Source organism: Acipenser ruthenus, chromosome 15 (assembly GCF_902713425.1).
Source record: "Acipenser ruthenus chromosome 15, fAciRut3.2 maternal haplotype, whole genome shotgun sequence".
NCBI classification, from domain to species: domain Eukaryota; kingdom Metazoa; phylum Chordata; class Actinopteri; order Acipenseriformes; family Acipenseridae; genus Acipenser; species Acipenser ruthenus.
In genome coordinates this window covers 11833366-11860531 of record NC_081203.1, presented here as the reverse complement: position 1 = coordinate 11860531, position 27166 = coordinate 11833366, and the positions used below count along the sequence as shown (strand labels likewise).

At 40.4% G+C, this 27166-nt stretch overlaps 1 protein-coding gene across 2 annotated transcripts in view; it reads right to left on the bottom strand.

Annotated features, from left to right (window-relative positions):
* The window catches only part of LOC117422689 (BMP/retinoic acid-inducible neural-specific protein 1), a 135015-nt gene extending 122575 nt beyond the window's left edge, over window positions 1-12440 (bottom strand). For both annotated transcript variants that reach the window (XM_058987179.1, XM_058987178.1), the window contains exon 1: window positions 12034-12440. The gene's annotated coding sequence lies outside the window, so the exon portion shown is untranslated. The remainder of the gene's footprint in view (window positions 1-12033) is intronic.
* Between the last annotated feature and the right edge of the window lie 14726 nt (window positions 12441-27166).

Below are 27166 nucleotides of genomic sequence, written 5' to 3'. Positions count from 1 at the left end.
AAGTCATTGAATGTGCCTGCATAGACAAAAAGACTTTGCCACTTAATTAAAGGGCATATACTAGTCTTGGGAGAGAGAGTCAGCAAATCCCTTTTCAGTTCTACCTTTTACTGAGGCTGTTACACAAGACTGCTCTACTGTGTCAACTGTGTCATTTTACAACCTGTCGTTCCATCTTATTCAGGGGAGGTTTGTAAAACTTCATTGGGCTTTTAAATACCAGCTTCACAGCAAGTGTGGACTGGTCTGCTTCCAATAACAAACTTGCATCACCCCTGTAAACTAAACAAGACTAGGAAAATGTGCTCTTCTTTTTTTCTCTCTTTTGTAGGTGTAATGTAAGCTTTTATTTATATCTATGTGAGCGCACCTCAATCCTGACCTGATCACCCCAGACATTCAGTCCTTCTTGCTCTATATATATATATATATATATATATATATATATATATATATATATATATATATATATATATATATATTTTTTTTTTTTTTTTAAATCAGCCACTAGTCAATCTATTGAGTGTCAAGTCGGGTCTTAAAAGGAGCCCAATGATTTGCAGACTACAACATAGTTAGGTTAGTCATTTCATACCGTCACCATTGGTTTCTATTGGCTAGGGTTAGTGTGTGGTGGTTGGGCTACGTTCAGGGGTTTTGCTGTCGCTCATCACTCTCGTAATTTGCAAATGTTTTTTGAAAGTGACGACAAAAAAAAAAATGGAATCGTCACTAGTGACGATCGTTTCTGTTTGTACTATAAAAAAATCCCTTTTGTTAAAGTCACACACAACGTCTCGTTCTTCAAAAGAAGAGATCACTAAACCATAGAGTCACTGCTGCTGATCAGATCAGCGCCACAGCATCATCGATTCATTGACTCTGCAATGTTCTCATGGCGTGCTAGGCAACGTAAATGTAGTCAGCGCCTCAGTTTCATGTTGCGTGTCAGTTACCGTGGTAACCCAGACCACTTTATGAGGCTGTACTCTGTGCTGCTGTAGCTTTCAGCCTCACATTATTCTTTGCAATCTGACAGCTTCTGTTGCTGCGCTTTCACGACTACAGAGAGTTCTACTCAAACCTTCGCATCCGCAGTGAAAGCGGTAAACTTGTGTGCGCGAATATAAAAACAAAACTGTTAGCCAATACTTTAAAATGTTGCAGAAGAAAATCCACTTGTTTTTTCAGTGCAGCCACAGCAACAGTGAAATAGAACAAACAGAACAACAAGTTGTAGAAGATGAAGACTTGGATTCGAAAGACAAGACAAAAAAGAAAAAACAAAGTTCACAAGCGTCAGATAAAAGAAAAAGAAAACAAGCAGTAAAATAATATTCTGTTTTTTTTTCTTTTTATTGTAAAAGACATACAAGTACACAAACACTCAGTAAACAATTACATTTTTAATGTTATTGTATACCATAGACTGGTAGATTTTAGCTAAAGCGTTAATTCTGAAATATTGTACTTTCATTTAGAAAACCTGAAATGTTTGTTGGTTATGAAATATTGACTTATTTGTGTACCATTGCCATATGAAATGTTGCAAAATAATTGCAAAAAAATAAATAAATCCTGGTATAAGTACTTCATAATGCATTCTGTGTCTGTATGTAGCTTTTCAGGGCAAATAAATCTGGTTCTTGAGTTTTAAAGTTCTAAAAGTTTACAGCCAATTTATTTAAACTGTAGAGCATTATTAAATGGTTTAATTAAATAATTGTTTGGGTCAATACAGTGATTTAAGGTATAAAATAAAAACAGGATTCATAAAACCCTTGAAGACTTGAGCTGTGCGCCAGTAGTGAGTACTGAATATCTAGAGTGACTTATGTTTTTAGAAAGGATTAGTGACTAGTGACTACAAAAATCTAGAACCCAGGGGAAACCATGGCTACGTTGACACCATCAAATGAATTTCACTTCAGCCAGTGATGTAGTCAAGAGCAAAATTGAGACCAAGACCATGACCGCGACCGGATATGTTGAGACCGAGACCAAGACCGCTACAATATATTGAACTTACATTCATGGCGATATATAAAAATTTTTTAGAGTACTCGGGTAATAAATTAGTGCTCGAGTAATTATAATTATTTCAAGTACTCGAGTACTCTAACCCACCCCTACTACTCTTTCATCTCTCTAGCCAATCAGTGGCTTGTTGCTATGGTTTTACCCATGGTAAAGTGTGTGGTCTATGTTGAGAGGTTGTTAAATGCTACTAGAGTGTATTTTACATATTTTTGTAATTAAACCATATTTTTGCCATTAATAACTGTATGTCTATGAGTGTGTGAATTTGGGTGAAAATGAGGATAAGAATCAAGTGTATTTATTGTCAAGACCGACGTGCCGAGACCAAGACCAAGACCAGACGTGCCAAGACAAGACCGAGATCAAGACCAAGACCAAACACGCCAAGACCGAGATCAAAACCAAGACCAGACGCCAAGACCGAGATCAAGACCAGACGCGACAAGACCAGACACGCCAAGACCGAGATCAAGACCAAGACCAGACGCACCAAGACCGAGATCAAGACCAGACGCGCCAAGACTGAGACCAAGACCAAGACCAGACGCTTCGAGATCGAGACCAAGACCAAGACCAGACGCTTCGTGATTGCGATCAAGACCAGACGCTTCGAGATTGAGATCAAGACCAGACCAGACTCTCCGAGATCGAGATCAAGACCAAGACCTCAAAATATGACCGAGACCAAGACCATCTCTGACTTCAGTAGACGAATTCAAAGGGCTAGTGAATTAGGCTGCTGAGCTGCTTAGCTCCCAGTGTTTATCTAATGTGATTTGGCAATGCATTTTTCAAAGCAAGATACCCTATAATTAACAATCATAACCACCTGGCAGTTATCAAAACAAATACCAAATAACCTGCAATTATGCTAACGGCATTAAAAAATGGAATTCATTTTTCTCTCTCTTTGTACTGGGTTTGGCTGAATCCCATTTTTCCTGCCACTTAATTCACTCTCTGTGCAGCTGGTATTTGGGTACCATCTTACTCTATAGATATTTTATTTAAGTACAGCTGGTAAACAAGAGTGCGACTATTCCATTGTTCCCCTGCAACACTCTGTCCCCAGTGGATGTAAGAAATACCACATTTCTCTTATGATGTATTTCTAAGTGCAGAACACTGGTGTACTAAGAGTGGTGACAGGGTTAACAGACAAGAGAAAACTAAATGGTCTACGCCAGAATGAGAAGCATGTGCAAGAAAGTCTATTCTAATAAGAGGTAAGAATGTTTTTCAAAGCCATGTTTATTAAATAGCTAGTTGCAGTAGTTCCTCTGTCCGACCACAAGGGGAAAAGGGTGCAACGTTTTTAAATCAGAATTTCTGATTTTGTTCATCTGGAACTCAACAAGAAAAGTCGATTGATCTTTCTGGATGCACTGTAGCTTACTGCATCAAGGTTTTCTTTCAAATTCTAATGAGTTATTGAGTCTCAGGACAGCTCTGTGTGAAAAACAGATACAAACAGAAACTACACACTGTGTCTGTGAGCAACATGCCAATGTACACAATTATTCACATCCTCCTCCATACAGTCTGTATGAAACAGGGTACAGAATATGTATTAAAATAGCTTTACTTTTTACATCTCTCTATCTGCTTGGAAATTGAGACCAGGTTTTATATTATGATACCTTTTTATTAGATTTCTAATATGTTTACTTAACACAACATTTGTTAACAGGTTTGTAAACTAGTAGTTCGCAGTTAAGACAAAAAAAAGCACCCCTGAGAATAATGCACACGTTTAATATGGTTATTCCTCTGAAAAAAGCAACTTTTCCACAAACACCATACGAAATGCAAGGCAACAGCATGAGCATGTAATAAGTGATAATCAGGGATATTACTGATTTGTTTGCTGCGGAATAACGTGGAAAAATACAAATTTTCTATGCTGTCTGAGAATTTTTAGTTTTACACTTGGGGCAGGGCAAAAAACATGCAAGCTTTTTGTGTTTGTTTGATAACTAAATCAATACACTTATCATATAATCATCAACACAGGCAATTTTGCTTTAAATTTACGTAAATATACTTGTTCAATAAAACTGCTTCTGGTGTACAGAGGTCAAGGTTGAGCGAGGCGCACTGTCAGTGTCACATTCATGCTGAAATGTAGCTACAGATTACTTCACTATCCAGTGCATTGTTACTACTCAACAAGCTGTTTAAAGATACAAAAAACAATAAAAAAAAATTAAAAAATCACCCCTAATCGGGTCAATGAGTTTGGCAATATCCATCCAGGTGACAAAGACTAACTCGAGATAAACTAAAATGAATACAGTAATCCGCTTGTATCCGACTGCGTTGGGACCTGAGTAAGGGGCTCCACACACCAGACGCCATGCGATTGTTTAATTGCGACAAGACACTTTCACAGCGACATGACCACACACACCAGAAGTGACACAGAGGCGATGCAACAGGTTTGAAAACTGCCAGATCTATACAACTGTTCAAAAAAACTATGATCAAGACTGGTACATATTCGTCAACATGATGTGGAAATTATGAGTGTCTTCTCTGGCGGTATAAATCATACAATCCAGTTCATTCGAAATAGACTCCTATATATCGTCTTTCAAATCTATATCTTTATAATTGTGATGGCCTTTGTCATAAGTTCTGGGTATTTTCTCAACGACAACTATTATTGTTTTCTCTGTCATTCTGGATACTGCTTCACCGTTGGACCACGTGCATTGACGCTGTTCTCCGATTGCTCAATGCCCTAGTTGACGACTGGAAAAAATCACAAAAAATCGGATTCAATCCTATTTATTTTGCGTCACCCCAGTGCCGCCCTGGTGCCACTCCCACGTTGCCTGTCGCGAATCCTGTGGTGTGAAAGATACGTATCAAAAATATAGGTTCTGGGGCTCCCAAGTGGCGCAGCCAGTAAAGGCGCTCCACGTGGAGTGCAGAATGCGCTCTATAGTTTGGACGTCACGAGTTCGAGTCCTGGCTATTCATTTGCCAACCGAGGACGGGAGCTTCCAGGGGGAGGCGCTCAATTGGACGAGCGCCACCCGGGGGAAGGGAGGGCTAGGTTGGCCAGGGTGTCCTCGGCTCACCGCATATCAGTGACCCCTGTAGTCTGGCCGGGCGCCTGCAGGCTTGCCTGTAAGCTGCCCAACAGCTGCGTTGTATTCCGACGCTGTAGCTCTTGGGTGGCTGCACGGTGAGTACACAGTGTGAAACAAAGCGGTCGGCTGATGGCACACGCTTCGGAGGACAACGTGTGATCTTCTTCGCCCTCCCAAGTTAGCGCAGGAGTGGTAGCGGTGAGCTGAGCATAATAAAAAATAAATAACTGGCCACTCCAAATTGGGAGAAAATAAGAAAAAATAATTGGCAACGACTCAATTTATAATATATATATATATATATATATATTATATATATAGGTTCTATTCATTTTGACGCATCACTGCACAGTTCCGCTTGCCGCATCACGTCTGGTGGGTAGCAGCCTTAAGGTCACACTAGCTTTTCTGTTCATGCATTCCTGAAATGCACATGCCCAAAATTTTGCGTCCCATCCACCAGATACTAAACAAACAATCAGTGGTTAACACAAAGGCAAATAAACTCCAGGGATGTGCATTTTGGTACATTTTTATGAATGTTTAAACTCTATATTGGATAGCAGTCTGCCGTGTGGGTGCGTGCATTCGTTCTGAGTGACAGGCAGGAGATCTAGACGGAGGTTGAAGTTGATACACCCTGCAGGGCGAACAGGATTTATTTACATATCAAGTCACCCCACCACAGCTCATGTGACACTACCAGCAATAGGACTCTATTGTAGATTTTTATTTTAATTGCAGAATAACGCACATGTTTATTTTATCTGAGAATTTAGGTTTTTAATATTGCAAGAAACTAGGATCCCTGGTGCTCATATTGATATGGATAGGAACAGTGGCTCTGCTGCACCTCTCGCCTCAATCTCCCGGCCCAGTTGCTTTGGAACTGACCAGTCAGGAGCCAGTACTGCAAGCGAAGGCATGTGCTGGCCATGCGTCCAGTGTGAGGAGGGCAAACACAGTAACCAACATAGTAGCCAACATGTCACTCTTAATAAATGGCTCCACACTAATTGTGTGTACCTTTAGATATTAGAAATGTCACTGCACTGGGTCAAACCCTCCTCAAACTTGTTATTGAAAATAACAAGTGTTTTATCAGCGCCATCATGATCTAGTACCAGGAAACAAAACAAAAGTGATCCTTTTATGAAAAGGCTGACCCTTATTCTTTCAGCAACTTGACATTCTCACTGCTTCCTTCACCCTTGACAGAACCATCACACACACTGACTGTGAAATCCAACAATAAGAGACCGGGCCCTGGTTTGAAGCAAGTGCAAAGGCAATTATTGAGAGGAGAGGACCAATTGTAACCGCATGAAACTAGCAAGAAACAGTTTAGTTGGAGGATGGAGCGGGTAAATGATTGACCTGGCTTCTTTGTACAGCAGTCCCTCGCTAAACTGAAGGCAGACAGGTTGTCCGAAATAATGAGGTGCCCAGTTTAAGAGAAATAAATAATAAAAAATAAATCACACACACACACATATTTATATAGTGCTTCATTTATTCTAACTGTATAAATCATTGTGCTGAAATAACACCAAAGTGTTCTCTGTACACAATCCATTATGAAAAAATATACATCTTTACAGTAGGCCTACACAGCACAGTAGTAAAATCAAATGAATAGCTGGAGCACTTTCTCTTCACTTTAACATAGGCTACCGATACTGTTGCATTCTCTATATTACTGTACAATGCGGAAATAATAAAAGATGATTAGAAATTGAAACTAAATGATTTTAGTGCAAAATAAACATGAGAACGCTTAACTTCTGACATTTACTGGTAAATGTCAAGAATAACCAGGTGCCTTTGGCTAATGACTGAATGACTCGCGTCCTCGTGTTGTAAGGCTTCAGGAGTCCTGTGTAACTCCAAGTGCCACAAGAGTCTACCATGCTGCAATAAGTAACTAGTAAATATATACACAGGAAGCTGTGTGGTCCAGTGGTTAAAGAAAAGGGCTTGTAACCAGGAGGTCCCTGGTTCAAATCCCACCTTAGCCACTGACTCATTGTGTGACCCTGAGGAAGTCACTTAACCTCCTTGTGCTCCGTCTTTCGGGCGAGACGTTGTTGTAAGTGACTCTGCAGCTGATGCATAGTTCACACACCCTAGTCTCTGTAAGTCGCCTTGGATAAAGGCGTCTGCTAAATAAACAAATAATAATAAATCTATTCACTGCCTGTCTTTGTGGCTTTTAGTGACATAACCAAAGTGTGATTTTCTGTTGAAAAAACTAAGGTCCTGAATAATTTAATTTGCATTTACAGAAAGTTATTTTTCATCAAACTACTATGTATTTGGAGTACAATATCCTTCAACACCATTGTGAATTGTTTTATATTCAAATTTACCAGAATGTTGGTTGTTCTATATAAGTGGGTCACAATATTGTTCAGTACCATTTTGAACTAGTTTAAATTGCTCAATTGTGCATTACAGTAAGCTCATTAATGATTATTTTGTTAATAGAAAATGTATATGCAGGAATAAATATTGTTCGACATCAATATTTTTTGTTAATGGAACATGTGTATGCAGAAACAAATATATTCTTCGACATTAATGATTAATTTGTTAATTAACAATGTATATCCTGGAATAAATACATTCTTCAATGATATGCCTGCATTTACTAATATGGTTTGGTAAATCATAAGATTAACCAGTAAATGTCTTCAGAATTTTGGACATTTAACATCTTATTTGGTAGATCTTGACATTTACCGGTAAAACTTAAGATTGACCAGATTCTGACTTTTACCGTTACATATATGCAGAGTCGTTTTTCAAACTGTATTTTAGGAGTCTGTTCAGAAGCAGGCCCAGTGGGTGAAAAGAGTCATTAGTTAGTAAGCCTGATAATGATAAAAATAGCAATAGGAGAATTATATAAAAATACACACAAGTGCATAAATAGGTAAGAAATGAAATATGAAAATGTCAATTGTATGTTTCATCAAACTGATAAAGATGTGTCGATTGCTGCACTCCTGTCCTCACATGCCTCAAGAAACTTCAACTCCAGCAACAGCACTCTGTCAACGATCCAGGATAAACACACCAATGCTGGCAGCACAACTTCAATATAATGTAACCTTTGAAACAAGGCTGACAGTAGGAGTGCTACTGTGATGTTCAAATACTTTAGTAACGAGCCAAAACTCTTTGAGTGCGCTCATCTTTCCACATGGTGTGGTGGCTTTAGTGTCACTGTTCATCAGAAAGGTGTTGGCTGAAACCTGTCCTTAAAAAGAAGGCTTTGCTTCATCCACATTTCCCTAATATTAGATGTTTAATATCCCATTATAGGTGTTCTGCTTGCTACTTCTGATTAGATCATTATTTGCAATGCTATTCCAGAAAAAATGCTTCTGAATAGACTCCACAAGGCTGACTGTGGGGAAGCACTTCCTAACTTCAGGTGCAGTGTTTGTAGGAATAGTTTTGTTTTGGATGAGAAAAAAAAGTCCAAACAATATAGAATCATACAGAACACATAATAGGATTTTAAACAGACAAGAAATGACATTTTGGACTCTGTAAATGATACCCCTTTTAACTGGACAAAACAAAAGCACCATTAAATCACGAGTTAAGCATTCTGTGCATGTCGTCTCAAAGTCAAAGGCTTGCAGGTAGGCATGCTCTAGAGCTGAAGCTTCATGACAAATGTTTTCCAGAGTAAAAGCCTATCAAAGTGTAATAAAACACAATGAAAGCAAAGGTAAGCACAGAGTGGTGTAGTAAAAAATATTAAAAAACCATGGCAAACAAGGGTAAACTATGGAAACTGCATAGTATAGCCAAGAGAAAACTGCAAAATGACCATGCAAATGACCATGCAAATGACCATGCAAATGACCATGCAAATGTCGTGGTACACTTTTATAAGAGGTCAAACTAACCAACCTTGTCATATCAGCTCTAAACATGCTAATCTCCATTTAAAAAAAAAGCAGAACCAATCATCCATACTGGCACGGATGGCTTTCAATATTGTATGTGCTGCACACAGGATATAGCCATCCACTATACTATCACATAATGAAGAGGATTTAGATTGTGAACATTGTGGATTGAATAATGTGCCAACAACGTACATCGTTCAGTGATCGGCCATTATCTTTGTATTGCTGTTCCGATCAGAGTATTTAATGGTCAATTCCACTACAATATATTAACCTTTCTCAAAATGGTGGACAATTAGTAACTATTTCATTGAATAACTTAACAAAACCCTTTTGTTTTATAGTCCTGATGCCTTGTGCCTTTTGTATGATGTTTAAACCCATTCTGAATGGCTTACTGCAGATATTCAAATATTGTCTTACTGTGTTAAGACGCTTTGACCTGAGTACTGGAGTTGCTTCTCCGTTCTAGTTACCTGCCACAGGCATACAATATGTAACCCAGGATAGATACGAGTTCCAAAGCGGAAGCCAAACTGTGTTTATTGATGTTTTGCCAGCAATACAAAAATACTGAACAAAACCACCCTTAATAGCAGTTACAACTGTAAAAGACTGGATTGTATGCCTGCCAGTCCGGGGCAGGCAACAAAAGCAATAAACACATGAGAAAGGATCAATGGACATGCAATAAGAGCTACTATGATTATGATTAAGGTAACAGTAAAAAAAATGAAAATGTAATTTGAAGGGACTTACTCTTCAAAAAGAACTATGACTGTATACAATAAAAAATGCAAAGCTAAAAAACCTGATGACTCCTACAATACATAATTCCTAAACAATTTAGACAGGATTCCTACTGAGATTACATCGATTCACTATAATATAGCAAGACTACTATAACATAGGTACAACATAGCTTTACATAGATTCTACAAAATCCTATGAAACAATGTATACAAATATTGCAGAATATGAATATATAGTATGATAATACTACAGGTGTTTCTGATAGCTCCTTCTGATATTATGTTTATTTTTTAAAAAGAAATTATATTTTAATTATTATAAATTATTATATTGTAATTATTATAACTACATCTTCACGGGTAGCTTTGATTTTTAATCAACAATTATTCTGCACGCATATAAATTGCTTATCTAACAATAACATTGTTCTGTCTTGGTGAACTTGCCTTCAAACGCACCAAATAAAAGCAGTGGGAGTGTGGAATAAAAGAGTAAGATCTCCCCCTACTGACGGCTTTCAGAATAACTTGACAAACTTTTAGAACACGACAGAAATTCCACAGAAAGCGGCTTGCTGCTGGAGAAAATTAACCAACACAATTCTGGAGAAAATGAACCAACACAATTCTGGGGAAAATGAACCAACACATTTCTGGGGAAAATGAACCAACACATTTCTGGGGAAAATGAACCAACACAATTCTGTATACCGACTGTTCATTTCAAAAGGACGTTATAAAACAATACACAGCATATTGTTTAGCGATTTAATAAACCTATACATAGAAACTTTTCAAGTTGCACATACCATCTGTAGTGTAGGTGTTGTACAAGTCATGTACGGTACAGTGCACAAGAAAAGGTTAACCTTTAAACCAATATAAAGCCAAAATACGATGACTCACACACATTAATGCAACAGCACAGCGAGCAGTAGCTAGTCCTTCCATTGCTTAATCTACTGAATAGAAATGCAATCGAATTGATATGCAGTAATTATGACATCACACCGTAAAAAAAATCTTAGAATACCCAAGCAGATAAACGACATACAAACAACTGAATTATCCCTTTGATTTATAGAGTGGCGACTACTAAACACCACCATTTAAACTGCCACGGGTCATATGAATTATAGGTTTTTAAATGGTGCACATAAAACCGCTAAAGAGATCTCAAACTACACTGGCGTCTGGCGTGTTATTATAAACAACTCAATCATATCTGATGTACTTTGAATAACTGCAGGATTAAAACAACATTTGCAAATTTAGCTGGCAAGACCTGACCGAGTTCAGTTTTTAAAAAGTGCTAGCTACTCTATGTCAGAAGCTTTCCGTGATGCCGACAAACCATAGATTATCATTCAGACCGCCTTATTCAACATTAAATAAGACGACTCGTTTGTTTAACAGTCGCCTTGATAATAAATGATTAGCACGGATTGCAGTGGCGTTCTATTGTCATAATTCCATCAGAACAGGGATACAGATTTCGACTTGTGTCAGCAGATTTTGTGCAACCTTTCCGTGTTTGCAAGGCGAGACGGCATCTCTATTGATTTAATGCAAAAATGGGTTTTGTTCAGGGAAGAAAAAAACTGCTAATGTTAAAACATTCAGACCTGTTCACAGAAACAATGCATGACAAAAATACTTCACATTTTGATTTAAGCGTGTTTGGATAATACCCCCTTATGCGTGCCATTGTTAAAATGCAACTTTGTGTTAGCTATTAGGTAAGATCTGTTCAGAGTGGTAAATAAACTGAAACAGTGCGTGGACTGATACCAGATCTAGCTCCAATCTCTCACCCCGGCTTCACTACACACAAATCATCCGGCGCATCACGGTCAATTCCAGGTTTAAAACCTGCAGTTTCACATGAACATAATGTCCACTGTAATCCCTCACACGTGAGACGCGACACGCCAAATATGTGTTTTAATGTTCGTAATTTATTTTCTGAATTGATTCCGTTTTCAGAAATCAACGAGGATTAATGTTCTCGCTTCATAGCATAATGACACAAAATTGAATTAAACGAACGTGCTTCACAACAACTATTTTAGTTGTTGTAAGCATGTACCTTTACGTACAGAATGTGCAGGGAACACCTTGTAGATGACTATACGGTTCAATTCTATTAGTTTATCTGTTACATTGTGTTTTCAATGCGTGCAATATATACTATATATGTATAGATAGATAACTTACCTAAAATTGATTCTCCCCTGTGGCTGGGATCTGAAGTCCCCTGCGTTTTATTCTGTTAGAGGAAAACTTCTGCTGCTGAAACCCGTGTATCCACTGTTCATGCTGATAGCCGGGGCTTTGATGCTGAATTGCGGATGATTTGGCAGACCTTCGCATGCTCAGGAGAGAAAAATCCTTTTCTGACTGATCAGGTTTCAGACATCAGTAGAGAGAGAGGGTGGGAGACGAGAGAGAAAGAGAGCGAGCGATTGGAGAAAAAAGAATCCTATTTGTTTTAATGCGACCGGGAGCAAAGGCGCAGGTGAGGTGGGATAGTGCTATAGAGATCAGGTGCGTGGAGAAGGCAGGATCTGTAGACTGTAGCAGACTGCCAGTGTGGAAGTAAGCAACGTGAAAGGGGATAGAGAAAGGGGGAGGGACTGAACTTGCAGTTTTGTTTTATTAGAGGATGGTTGTGCCAGACACGAGGGGGAGGGACTCGATCACAGAACTTGATACAACTGAATAGGATAGGCAACTAAACGGAGAAGAAGGGACTCTGTCTTGATTGTAAGAAAATAGCGTTGGGTCTTTGGTATTGAACAGAGTTTATATTAGAAGTGTATTGCAAAATGGGAATTCTGTTAAACTCCCTAGCGAACATTAACAAACACGGCGTAATGAAGTCTAGGCGGATGAATGTGTTGCTCCGAACAGTGCCCCCTTTCTGCTTAATAAAGGCAGGGTTCAGCGCTGCCGAAACTGCTGTAAAAGCAAAACACTGAACACGGTTGGTAGGACTAATCTGTGCACCTTAATTAGCGAGTTGTGTTGTGTGGGAATATCTGGATGTACTGATTTCTGACGAATGCACTATATAAAAAGTAATAATAATAGGTCAGAAAGGGTCTCAGTGGGTGTTCGATTAATGTAACCATTCACAGCACGGAACAAAAAAAAATCTGCAGGTAGTCAAATTGATTTCAAGTGTGTTTCTACTTGCACAATTGATTAGGCAAAGCTTTCAGTCAAGAAATCGATCGGTTCGGTTCAAAATGCTTCAGTTCCACTGGGGAATACATCAAAGTGACCAGGTGCCAATACAGAGGATCAGTCCAACAGGGGAATGTGAAAAGAAATGGGACAACTTGATAGAATATGCAGTGAAGCTGCACACGCCAGAGTGAAAGAACAGTTCATTTAGTACCAATATAACAAATTGTTCGTTTTCATTTTTCAAACCTTCGAGATTTTCGGGCATTTCAACAATTAAAGAATCTACATCTTTCTTGTTTTATTATATTTAACCGAATCCGGGAATGTATCCTACAATCAAATTGTGCTTACATTAATCGTGGTCTGCTTTAAAGAAAAAGATGAATCCTCCAAACGCTGAAAATGGGTTCAGTAACTCCAGTGCAGTCTTTCTCTATATTTTTCCCGTTTTGCAAACTGAGTCGTGCCCAGTGCTGATGCTACGTCCTTGAACATAGCTAGATGTGCTGCTGATTGTGAGCTGGCTAGCTACAGCGACCTGCCCAGCCCCTGCCTCTTCGGCAGACTTAAGAATGCGATTCCTTTGGGACAACAGTGACAAACGTGCTGCACCGAACAACACGATCTGCGGCAAAATAATACATGCATTCAAGCAACAGTCAAATGGTGTTCAACGCAGGATAGTGTTAGGGTTTAACACGTTATCTGGGTTACTAAAGTCAGACAGAAAAGCTGTTAAAGATGTAGACCCGTTTCTTTTTACACCGAGGTAAATATGATATTAGTATAATAATAAGCGTATTGTTATTTATTACATGTAAACCGCTCCAGACTGTGCTGAAATACTCATCTCTTGCACTCTTAACCCAGTAATATCCAGCTGTATCTTCCCTTGGAGAATATGGCAGCGTTTGCACGTCTCTAGCCCAAGGCACAGCATGTAAGACATACACACAGTACTATGCAACTATGGGCTTTTGAAACTAGCTTGTAAAAACATTATATACTGAAAGTTGGACTTGAAGCATTGTTCATGATGAGTAAGGGTTAGTTTCACAGACCCTGATTAGCACTAATCTGGGACTACCTTACCTGAGATAACATATATGGTTCAAGATCAGTGCGAATAATCAAGGTCTGTGAAACAAGCTTTCAATATTTTGGAGTTTAGCATAAATGTTCACTTTGGAATATACCCTAGTATTACATTTAAATTATGACACTGATAAAGACATATGAAAGCTAATTACAACTGTGATAAAGAGAACTATTCATGTGTTAGTTCATTACAAAATTCACATTTGAATATATATATATATATATATATATATATATATATATATATATATATATATATATATATGTACAGTATATACATATACATACACACACTGCTGGGAGGGGGTTACACTACCATAGAATCAACCTGCTGTAATACTGCCATAGAATCAACACGCCCCATCTACAGAACGTCATGTCACGTATACATTTTAAATAAAAAAAATGCTTCTTGCCCCAAAACCCATCGTTTTAAAGTGGTTGGATATTTGTACTTTTGTAGGATAGATGTTAAGTATGAAAAAGCTAATTTGCAATACCATAAAAACATTAATGCTTTTGCCAAAACACTGACTCTTAACCAGTACATTTTGTTTCATATTACAGTTTAAAATTATGCCATTATTAAAGTTATGAAACAGTAATTTCAAAAACCCATATCCCGTGGAAAACCCAATTAAAAATCTACATGGTCCATACAAACCCGAAACCAGGTATATGAGCACACCGAGCGATTGCACGATACAGCTGAATCAAAAACCTGCTGATTTAAAAAAATCAATAAAATAATCATTACCTAGCTGATAGGAGGGTGCCATGCTAGGCTTTGCGTAGGGCAGCAAATTGCCGAGCACCGGTGTCACGGAAATTTATACTACCTATCAAATTTTCCTTACTGAGCATGCCCAGACTGTTTTCCCCTTGCACTGCGCATGCCCAGATTTTTTTTCTTTGCAGACCGAGGACGCCCATCAAAAAACAATACCCAAGTCTTTGGATATGTATGATATTTTGACATCATAGTCTGATATATTTTAGGCATCTACCAATTGGTAGACCTAGAACAATTACAAAATACTGTATTACATTTTCACACCAAGCAGGATTCAGTATATATGGGAACTGTATTGATTTAGATGTATTATTATTATTATTATTATTATTAGTAGTAGTAGTAGTAGTAGTAGTAGTAGTAGTAGTTTTTTTTTGTTGTTGTTTTGTTTTGGTTTTGGTTTTGTTTTCCAAACAAACGTATCTATTTATTTATTTATTTATTTATTATTTTTTTAAATAAATAAACAAATACAAATCACACATCCCTGCACTCCAATAGTGCAGGGGTAAAAGAAAATTAAAAAATAAGTCAAAGTTTAAAACAAAAAATAGTTTTAAACTTTTTTTTAAAAAAAATAATCAAAAAAATTAAGCTAAGGGCAAATAAAGGAGAACACGGCCTGTGCTCCCTGTCTGCCCTTCCCCCACTCTGCACACAGCAAAGATGGGGGATTTTTAAAACAAAATGATTTTTAAATCAAAAACTAAAACAGTTTTGCGAATAAAAATAATATGAATAAAAAGACAAAAATAAAGCCTTTAAGGTAAAATTAAAAGTTTGGTGCAAATGTGGTTTTAAAAGAAAAGAAAATTCAAAGGAGGAAAAATCTCACCTGCACTTGTATATAAGTACAAGTGCAGGGAGAGAAAGGAAAAACTAAAAAAGTGTTTTTTATATAAAAATAAAACCACTAGATGAAAAAGTTTTTAACAAAAAAGGTGCACTACTACTTTAGAATAAGTACATTGTAAAAAGATTTCAAAAATAAAGCGTTTAAATAACTGTTTTTTTAATGTTTTTAGAGCACAGCTGCAGGAGCTCCACAAATGTGTGACCTCACAGTAGTAGTCGTAGTAGTAGTACAGCTGTTTGCCTGGTGTGAGTTCTGATACTATCTGTGATTTTTTAATATTAGTTTGAAAATAAGTATAATGTTAATTATATTACATTATTTTAGTTATGTTATATCATTTTTTGAATATTTTTAAACTGCTCTCTATATAACCACCAAGATGAATTGTTGGATTGTTCTAACTAAACCAAAAAAATGACTTTTATAGCTACAGATGAAATTTTGGTACAGGTATTAAATTTTGACAAGGTAGCAGCATGTGACACTTATACATGTCATATTTTGCTACCGGTAGCAAATGTTGACGAAGTAGCAACAATTGATGTTCCATCGGCCCTGTAGGCAGCCTGTATAACAGGCTACACAGACAGTCAGGATCTGTGTGAAAAGGTCTGAAATAGTAGAATCTATCCCGACAACGAGGACCTCCCAATCAGCTCCAGACAAGCCTTCCTGTTTACCACAGCAGCAGCACAGCTGAACCAGCGACAGGGTCCTCCCTGTCACAAAGCATCATTAGCTTCCTGAGGAATTCCAAGAGAAGCGTTTACAATTTCAGCGTTTCATTAGTTCAGTTCTAATCAGACCCATGTATTTTTCTACTTGCCAAGCAATACCATGGTTCACAAAATGGGAGAAAAGCATGTGCGAATGTCACAAAGACGGCCGGAGTGGGTGGCGTCAGACCAGAAGCAGGAAATAAACAGACAGAGATGTGTGGTTTGGTGAAGTTGAGCGAATGTTTTCGCTCAGCATTTAATAAACAGAACAGAAAATAAAAGGTTGGAGCACAAAACTGGTCACGGCACTATACGCCAAAATAAAAAGACAAACAAAAACGGACCAAACAGACAAACAAACACGGTGAGCAGATTTAACTATTTACGCTTTCTTTTCACAATTACCTCCGTCTCCAATCCCGTTCTCCACTCACCGAACACCCAACCCCGACTGAATGAAATGTGCATCTATATATACTGTTGTGCTCTGATTCAATTACTAATTAATTATTCACTTGAATCCCAGCACGTGAATTAATTCTGTGCAACCCTGTGCTCACATATTACATTTAACCAGCACGTGAAGTGATTTGTGCCCTCCTCGTGCCTAAATACAAATCTACACTTTTTAAATACACGTGAAACACAGACCCGTTTATATCCCGTGTACCAATCTATACACCAACATTAACACACGCACGCAACATACAACACATAATATGCACACAGGGGCGGGCAGATTGCCACATATACCCCCCTCTGTGCAAAGCACACATGGCCTCAACGGCCACCTCCCCCCTTAAAAATCCAGCAGTCCAGGACAAAGTCTCGGGCTGGGAAGGGAGGCTTCAGTGGGCCCATGGCTGGCCATGCTGTCAGCAGACGTGCTGACAGCTCCCAGACTGACTCCTTCAGCCGGGGCAGTCCTGGCAGCGGAAAGGCTGCTTGGGGAATGGTCTTCTGACCTCCCCTCTTCTTCGTAGCCGGCAGCTCCCTCTTCTGGGGCTCCGGCCACAGTATCTTCTGCAGCACAAGTGCTGCCGTGGGAGCAGGTCTCCGGACCACCCCCACGATCTCCGGCAGCGAAACTGCTGCAGTGGGAGCAGGTCTCCGGACCTCCCCCACGATCTCCGGCAGCGAAACTGCTGCAGTGGGAGCAGGTCTCCGGACCTCCCCAACGATCTCCGGCAGCGAAACTGCTGCTGGGGTTGGTGGTCTCCAGACCTCCTCCCCCTTCTTCGTGGCCGACAGCTCCCCTTTTTGGGGCTCCGGCCACCGTACTCCCTGTGGTGGAGGTACGGGAAGCAGAGACAGCTCCTGCTGTTCTGCTTCTGGCGGTGGTGGAGGCAGAGGCAGCTCCTGCTCCTCTGCTCCTGGAAGTGGCAGAGGCAGCTCCTGCTCCTCTGCTCCTGGCAGTGGTGGTGGCGGAGGCAGAGGCAGCTCCTGCTCCTCTGCTCCTGGCGGTGGTGGAGGCAGAGGCAGCTCCTGCTCCTCTGCTCCTAGTGGAGGAAGCGGTGGAGGTGGCGGAGGCAGAGGCAGCTCCTGCTGCTCTGCTCCTTGCGGTGGAGGCAGAGGCCATGGGGCTGATGCTGGCCACTCAGAGGGAGGCTGTGGTGGTGCTGGCTCCCTCTGCTGTGGCGGCTGGGCTGGTGTGCGCCGTGCTCCCTTCAGCAGCATAAATAGAGGCTGCTGGGGGACACCAGCATCCTGCCCTTCTCCCCCCCAGAAAAATTCAGGGGGTTGAGCCTGCAATTCCTCCCTTTCTGGCTCTTGGGACGGCAGCGATGGCTCCTCCCCCTTTAGCTCTCGGGATGGCAGCAGCAGGTGCACGAACAGGCATGCTTCCTCTGCTGGTGTAGATGGGGACAGCAGGCATTGTTCTTCTGCTGGTGGAGGTGGAACCAGCAGGTATTCTCCCTCTGCTGGCAGCTTGGGTCCTAGGGCTGTGGAAGCCCCGACTTCCCTCTCTTCGGGCTGTGGACGCACCGACTCCTCCCTTTTGGGCTGTGGACGCACCAACTCCTCCCTTTTGGGCTGTGGACGCACCGACTCCTCTCTTTTGGGCTGTGGACGCACCGACTCCCCCCTCTTGGGCTGTGGACGTTCGGGCTCCCCCCACTCAGGCGTAGGACGTTCGGGCTCCTCCCACTCAGGCGTAGGACGTTCGGGCTCCTCCCACTCAGGCGTAGGACGTTCGGGCTCCTCCCGCTTGGGCTGTGGACACTCAGGCTCCTCTCGCTTGGGCTGTGGACGCTCAGGCTCCTCCCGCTCGGGCTGTGGACGCTCTGGCTCCTCCCGCTTGGGCTGTGGAGGCAAAACTAGCAGGCATTCTTCCTCTGCTGGTGGAGACGGGGACAGCAGGCATTCTTCCCCTACTGGTGGACCTGCTACCTGGGCTGCTGTTCCACTTATAACTGCCTCCAGGTAGCTGAGGACCAACCCCACACCTTCCTCCCAGGTGCTTACGGTCTGTTCCCTCTTGTAAGCCTCCCATCGTTCTCTGTCCATAAACCGCAGGAACCGGACGGCTACTGGTATAGACTGGGCCTCCAGCCCAGCATTCTCCAGGATCCAGTCCCGCACTTTGATGGCGTCTTCTGCCATTTTTTTTTCCCCCTCTTTTTTTTTTTTTTTTTTAATCAAAAAATGCAGTTCCTGCTCTGGCCTGAGTCCTGGAGGGCGCTGTAGATCCCACGCAGGACACCACGTGTCACAAAGACGGCCGGAGTGGGTGGCGTCAGACCAGAAGCAGGAAATAAACAGACAGAGATGTGTGGTTTGGTGAAGCTGAGCGAATGCTTTCGCTCAGCATTTAATAAACAGAACAGAAAATAAAAGGTTGGAACACAAAACAGGACACGGCACTATACGCCAAAATAAAAAGACAAACAAAAACGGACCAAACAGACAAACAAACACGGTGAGCAGATTTAACTATTTACGCTTTCTTTTCACAATTACCTCCGTCTCCAATCCCGTTCTCCACTCACCGAACACCCAACCCCGACTGAATGAAATGTGCATCTATATATACTGTTGTGCTGGGATTCAATTACTAATTAATTCTGTGCAACCCCGTGCTCACATATTACATTTAACCAGCATGTGAAGTGATTTGTGCCCTCCTCGTGCCTAAATACAAATCTACACTTTTTAAGTACACGTGAAACACAGACCCGTTTATATCCCGTGTACCAATCTATACACCAACATTAACACACGCACGCAACATACAACACATAATATGCACACAGGGGCGGGCACATTGCCACAGCGAGTAATGAGAAGCAGCTCATAACTGTAATGCTGTGTGTGACAGCAGACTGGAAATGAGAAGCGGCTCATAACTGTAATGCTGTGTGTGACAGCAGACTGGAAATGAGAAGCAGCTCATAACTGTAATGCTGAGTGACAGCAGACTGGAAATGAGAAGCAGCTCATAACTGTAATGCTGAGTGACAGCAGACTGGAAATGAGAAGCAGCTCATAACTGTAATGCTGTGTGTGACAGCAGACTGGAAATGAGAAGCAGCTCAGAACTGTAATGCTCTGTGTGACAGCAGATGAAATGAGAAGCAGCTCATAACTGTAATGCTGAGTGACAGCAGACTGGAAATGAGAAGCAGCTCATAACTGTAATGCTGTGTGTGACAGCAGACTGGAAATGAGAAGCAGCTCATAACTGTAATGCTCTGTGTGACAGCAGACTGGAAATGAGAAGCAGCTCATAACTGTAATGCTGAGTGACAGCAGACTGGAAATGAGAAGCAGCTCATAACTGTAATGCTGTGTGTGACAGCAGACTGGAAATGAGAAGCAGCTCATAACTGTAATGCTCTGTGTGACAGCAGACTGGAAATGAGAAGCAGCTCATAACTGTAATGCTGAGTGACAGCAGACGGCCACAAACTGCCTCCATACGTCGTTTTCTTATATGAGTAAATGTACCTTTGTAAATGCATCTTTATTTGATTTTTTATTTTTACCTCAAATTGGGCTGCCTCTTTAATTTGAGGGTGTGTTAAATTCGAAGGAATATGGTAACTGCGACATTCACAAACTCAGCGGACTCTTCCGAGAATTCTGTGCCGCAGTGAGAAAGTTACTTTCTTGAATAATTCATAAAACAAATTATATATATATACACACACTGTATATATAACATATATATATATATATATATATATATATATATACAGTGCCTTGCGAAAGTATTCGGCCCCCTTGAACTTTGCGACCTTTTGCCACATTTCAGGCTTCAAACATAAAGATATGAAACTGTAATTTTTTGTGAAGAATCAACAACAAGTGGGACACAATCATGAAGTGGAACGAAATTTATTGGATATTTCAAACTTTTTTAACAAATAAAAAACTGAAAAATTGGGCGTGCAAAATTATTCAGCCCCCTTAAGTTAATACTTTGTAGCGCCACCTTTTGCTGCGATTACAGCTGTAAGTCGCTTGGGGTATGTCTCTATCAGTTTTGCACATCGAGAGACTGAAATTTTTGCCCATTCCTCCTTGCAAAACAGCTCGAGCTCAGTGAGGTTGGATGGAGAGCATTTGTGAGCAGCAGTTTTCAGTTCTTTCCACAGATTCTCGATTGGATTCAGGTCTGGACTTTGACTTGGCCATTCTAACACCTGGATATGTTTATTTGTGAACCATTCCATTGTAGATTTTGCTTTATGTTTTGGATCATTGTCTTGTTGGAAGACAAATCTCCGTCCCAGTCTCAGGTCTTTTGCAGACTCCATCAGGTTTTCTTCCAGAATGATCCTGTATTTGGCTCCATCCATCTTCCCATCAATTTTAACCATCTTCCCTGTCCCTGCTGAAGAAAAGCAGGCCCAAACCATGATGCTGCCACCACCATGTTTGACAGTGGGGATGGTGTGTTCAGGGTGATGAGCTGTGTTGCTTTTACGCCAAACATAACGTTTTGCATTGTTGCCAAAAAGTTCGATTTTGGTTTCATCTGACCAGAGCACCTTCTTCCACATGTTTGGTGTGTCTCCCAGGTGGCTTGTGGCAAACTGTAAACAACACTTTTTATGGATATCTTTAAGAAATGGCTTTCTTCTTGCCACTCTTCCATAAAGGCCAGATTTGTGCAGTATACGACTGATTGTTGTCCTATGGACAGAGTCTCCCACCTCAGCTGTAGATCTCTGCAGTTCATCCAGAGTGATCATGGGCCTCTTGGCTGCATCTCTGATCAGTCTTCTCCTTGTATGAGCTGAAAGTTTAGAGGGACGGCCAGGTCTTGGTAGATTTGCAGTGGTCTGATACTCCTTCCATTTCAATATTATCGCTTGCACAGTGCTCCTTGGGATGTTTAAAGCTTGGGAAATCTTTTTGTATCCAAATCCGGCTTTAAACTTCTCCACAACAGTATCTCGGACCTGCCTGGTGTGTTCCTTGTTCTTCATGATGCTCTCTGCGCTTTAAACGGACCTCTGAGACTATCACAGTGCAGGTGCATTTATACGGAGACTTGATTACACACAGGTGGATTCTATTTATCATCATTAGTCATTTAGGTCAACATTGGATCATTCAGAGATCCTCACTGAACTTCTGGAGAGAGTTTGCTGCACTGAAAGTAAAGGGGCTGAATAATTTTGCACGCCCAATTTTTCAGTTTTTTATTTGTTAAAAAAGTTTGAAATATCCAATAAATTTCGTTCCACTTCATGATTGTGTCCCACTTGTTGTTGATTCTTCACAAAAAATTACAGTTTCATATCTTTATGTTTGAAGCCTGAAATGTGGCAAAAGGTCGCAAAGTTCAAGGGGGCCGAATACTTTCGCAAGGCACTGTATATATATATACTGTATATTCGTTGCAAAAAACTTAGTTAATGCATCAGAGTGGGTTGATATTGAGCAGGCAATGATCTAATGTTAAAAAGCCAGTCTGTGTGCTTCTATTAATAGAATGCATATTAGTCCTTGGAAATAGTCAGACAGAAATGGTCCTCTTCTTATCTGTAGAGATACGAGCAGTCTCTTGAATTTAGCAAAACTATGATCTAATGTAATTGACTTGGGAAATGTGCTTACAGAAGAAGTTTGATTCTTATCTGTAGAATGATAGGAAGAGGGATTTTGGCTAGCGAGGTCAAGTTCACTGAGGCCTAGCTACTTAAAATTGAAAAGCAAGGGTTTCTGTTGTTTATCTGCAAAGAGGGGAGTATATTTTAACCCAAGGAAGAACTAATTGCTTAGAACAGGTGCTTTAATTCTGGGGCCCCTCGTCTTTATACACTCTTATCTTAATCAGTATAAGGAACTGCATGATGCACAAAAAAAGATTAGTTTTAATTACCTCACATATGTTTGGGATTAGAAAAACAGGAGAGCATGAGATCATATAATATTAATCTTAAAGGAGTAAACCAGACAGTATAACTATATTATTAATTTTAGCGATAAGGGCTGTCTAAAAAGCCAGCTGTTTTAAGTTTAATTAAGCCTTATGACGCACGCAGCAGGGAAAAATTGCTATAAAAGAGCAGGCAGAATGTCAGTATGGTATCGGTTCGAAACTGATCTACTTTCTGCAGCACAGTCTTGAGAAACCTGACTGACTGATCTTAGATAACTTCAACTTAATAAATACTTGGTAAGCATGTATTTGCTTTTATATCTCTCATATACTGGAGTGTATAATAGGAATATGACTTAGGATTTAGCTGTGGGTGCTATAAACTCAAAAATCTATTTGTAACCAATTTTGCTACATAAATTGAGGCTTTTAGCCTGTACAGACACTGCAGTGCCCAGATTGTCTGAGTTAGGATCTGATGTGGCCTGTAGCCACCTGATCCATTATTAAGCATTTAATAAAACAATGGAGTGCATATATCAATCTTTATTTTATATAGCGCCTTTCATAGTGGACCACCATCACAAAGCGCTTTACAAGATGCAGTAACAATCTATAATACATTAAATACAGTGGAAAGTGCATAATATATGATAATAACATAATACATGAAATAGTAGCATCAACACAGCAGCTAATAGCAGATATCAGGTATAAAGAGCATGGAAAGGAAGAGAGAACAGGTGGGTCTTGAGAGTTGATTTAAAGCGAGCGATATACTGTATATACACACACACACACACACTGCTGTGCAAAACTCTTAAGCCTGCCGCACACAGCCCGACTCAAGCCGTCCCGACTCATCTCATCTGGCCGTACAGAGTCTGGATGAATCGTATCAGTGTGCGTGCCCTTAAAACCAATATTATGCAGATTTCAGTCGGGATGTGATCAGTCTGTTTGTGTACAGCGGTTTCCGACCAAGACTGACTGAGACCGATTAGTCATCAGGGTGTCAACCAATGGTGAAGCAGGTTTAAGTGACTTGTCATACAAGATGGCGGAATATTGACAGCTTTAGCTCCACGGGTTAAAATACATTAGTCTTGAATTGCTCTGAGTGTCCCGAATTCAAAAATACCAGATATGTGCACATTTGAATAGTGTTTTTAGGCGTTTACTAATCAAAGGTAAATTATGAATTTACCTTTTTATTATCAATCTACTTGCAGCCTGTATTTTCTTACTGCGCTAAAACAGAAGTAACCGGTGTGTCGATCTCCAGTAGGTCACAAATCACAAACCCCTAGATCCACACGCTGAGAAAAAAACGCCAAAGTCAAATAAAAATCAACAGCTTGGATTTTATTTACCACAGGCTAAAGTGTAGTAGACAAACTATACAAAAAGTCAAACACTGTCTGAAACGTTTGCACGGTGTAATTGGTCAATAGCTAAATGAATAGGCTAAGCGCTTCTTTTGGTTGCCTCGCAGCGCTGTCTCCGCCGTCTAATCAGCATACGATGCCATGCATAATATGAGGGTCACTATGTTGAGCTAAGTTAATACAAAAATATGTACAGGGCAGTATTAATTCAATTTGCATACATAGTAATCACCAGTATCTAGTTGTGGTCAGTAATTCAGTCTTAGCAGTGTGCGACACCCAGTCAGGAAAAACTCAACTGTGACGTCAAACCAAAACTGAGCACAACTGATCGCAGAACCTGTGCAAACTCAGATGAGATGAGTCGGGACGGCTTGAGTCGGGCTGTGTGCTGCGGGCTTTAGACATGTTGCATTTTTCTACTCTGGTGCATTATGAGCATCAACAATTTACTCAAAACCATCACTAGTGTTTTCTACTATTATAACAACTTTGACTTGCATAAAGATGGAAAAACATTGAGTGAAATAGCTCACATCACTCGATTTTCAAGGTGTGGTATCCGAAGCATAATCAACAAGCACAGAGAAACATCATCTGTAATTGACAAACCCAGGACTGGAAGACCCAAAAAGCTGTCTAACAAGGATGAGCAATACTTGAAGATAATATCCTTAAGGAAAAGAAAGAAGACAAGTGTTGAATTGACAATAGATCTGGCAGAAGGCACAGGTTTATTGTGTTTTGCCAGTATTACATGTACAGTTATAATTTATTCTATAAGAATACAGTGTACAGATATGGCCAAAAGTTTTTTTATAATTAAATCATTTTGCTTCACAGAGTTGAATGAAGCCTGTGAAATAATGCTATGTTAACAAACTGAATTACAAAACATACTTAACAAAAAACTGTGACATTTAATGTGACATTTCAATATCCAACATGCCTTAAATACAACTATTATGGCTTCCGGTAGACTTGTGATATCGTTCTGTAGTTTCTTTGATTACATGATGTTAAATAAAAAAAAGGTGTAAAAACATAATAGTTGATAGTTTTCAAGTGAGGACGTTTGATTTTACTATAACCATTAACATATTTAATATATCAAATGTAATACAGTGTTAGCATGTTGGATGTTCGCACTCATGAACAAAAACTAATAAATTATGTTAGTATAAAAGTATAATTAATATATATAAAAAAAGTTTTCACTAGTTTTCGATCACTGATCTTTGGCGTGCTAGGCAAACATGCTAACCTCTACACTGCTGGCTCCAGAAACGTGCTAACCTCTACACTGCAGGCTCCAGAAACGTGCTAACCTCTACACTGCAGGCTCCAGAAACGTGCTAACCTCTACACTGCAGGCTCCAGAAACGTGCTAACCTCTACACTGCAGGCTCCAGAAACATGCTAACCTCTACACTGCAGGCTCCAGAAACGTGCTAACCTCTACACTGCAGGCTCCAGAAACGTGCTAACCTCTACACTGCAGGCTCCAGAAACGTGCTAACCTCTACACTGCAGGCTCCAGAAACGTGCTAACCTCTACACTGCAGGCTCCAGAAACGTGCTAACCTCTACACTGCAGGCTCCAGAAACGTGCTAACCTCTACACTGCAGGCTCCAGAAACGTGCTAACCTCTACACTGCAGGCTCCAGAAACATGCTAATCTCTACACTGCAGGCTCCAGAAACGTGCTAACCTCTACACTGCAGGCTCCAGAAACGTGCTAACCTCTACACTGCAGGCTCCAGAAACGTGCTAACCTCTACACTGCAGGCTCCAGAAACGTGCTAACCTCTACACTGCAGGCTCCAGAAACATGCTAACCTCTACACTGCAGGCTCCAGAAACGTGCTAACCTCTACACTGCAGGCTCCAGAAACGTGCTAACCTCTACACTGCAGGCTCCAGAAACGTGCTAATCTCTACACTGCAGGCTCCGGCTTCAGGCCCGCCTTTTATTATTAGCCAATGACCAGGCGGTGGTTAATGGTTGTTCTTTCGGTTTTCATTGGAAAAATATTCCAGTAGAGATCAGAGGAACAAAATGAGGGGTATCTTGTATCTCTAACTCGAACAGAGGCTGAGATATCATCATTTCAAATGTAAGGGCAGTACCTCACACTGCTGCCCGAGGAAGTGCTGTCTGTCTCGGGCAAACCTCTCCCGAGGAGTTGGCGATGACTGTCCACAATCTTTTTTCACCAGAATACTTATTTTTTCGCGAGAACGAAAAAACCTCACGAAAGAAGATCCCCCTCAAGATAAAATAAATGAAATTCTAAATTATTTTTGACAGAGTACTTTTATTTTTGCCAGAACAGCTGCTTTTTTCATGAGAAGAATTCATTTTTTGTGATACGTGTGGCAAAAAAAGATTTAAAAAGATCAAATAAACACATTTCCCACTCACAAAATGAAAAGACAATGTTACAGTCAATCTTACAGAGTCCCAGTTATATACAGACATGTCATGGTTTACTAACGATAAATGATTTTCAGGCAGTGTAACAGGTCGAGGAGCCCTGTACATGTATTTGTTTATTTATTTTTAGAATGGGGTCTTCCCCTCCGCCCCTGTGCAGGTTATTGTTTTGTATTTGTTTGTTTTATGATATTTATATGACAGCGAAGCGTCGTGGGTATTGTTTTTGTATTTATTTATTGTATTTAAATATGACGGCGTAGCCGTGTGTTTGTTTTGTTATTGTTTTGTTTTCATTTAAAATGAGTTCTGGCATAGGCGGGGTTGGTGCTCGTTGTCTGCCAGGAGTAATTAGTAAACTCGTGCAGATTATGGCCGAATGGTAATAGAATAATTATGAGCTAGTTAAACCCCTCGGTCACGGTATAAAAAGCCTGCAGCTCTCCAGCTCGGGGTGGGTGTACAGAGGAAAGTACGGGAGAGCGAGAGTGAGAGAAATTTATTTAAACCAAAACGTATAGGTTCAGTGATG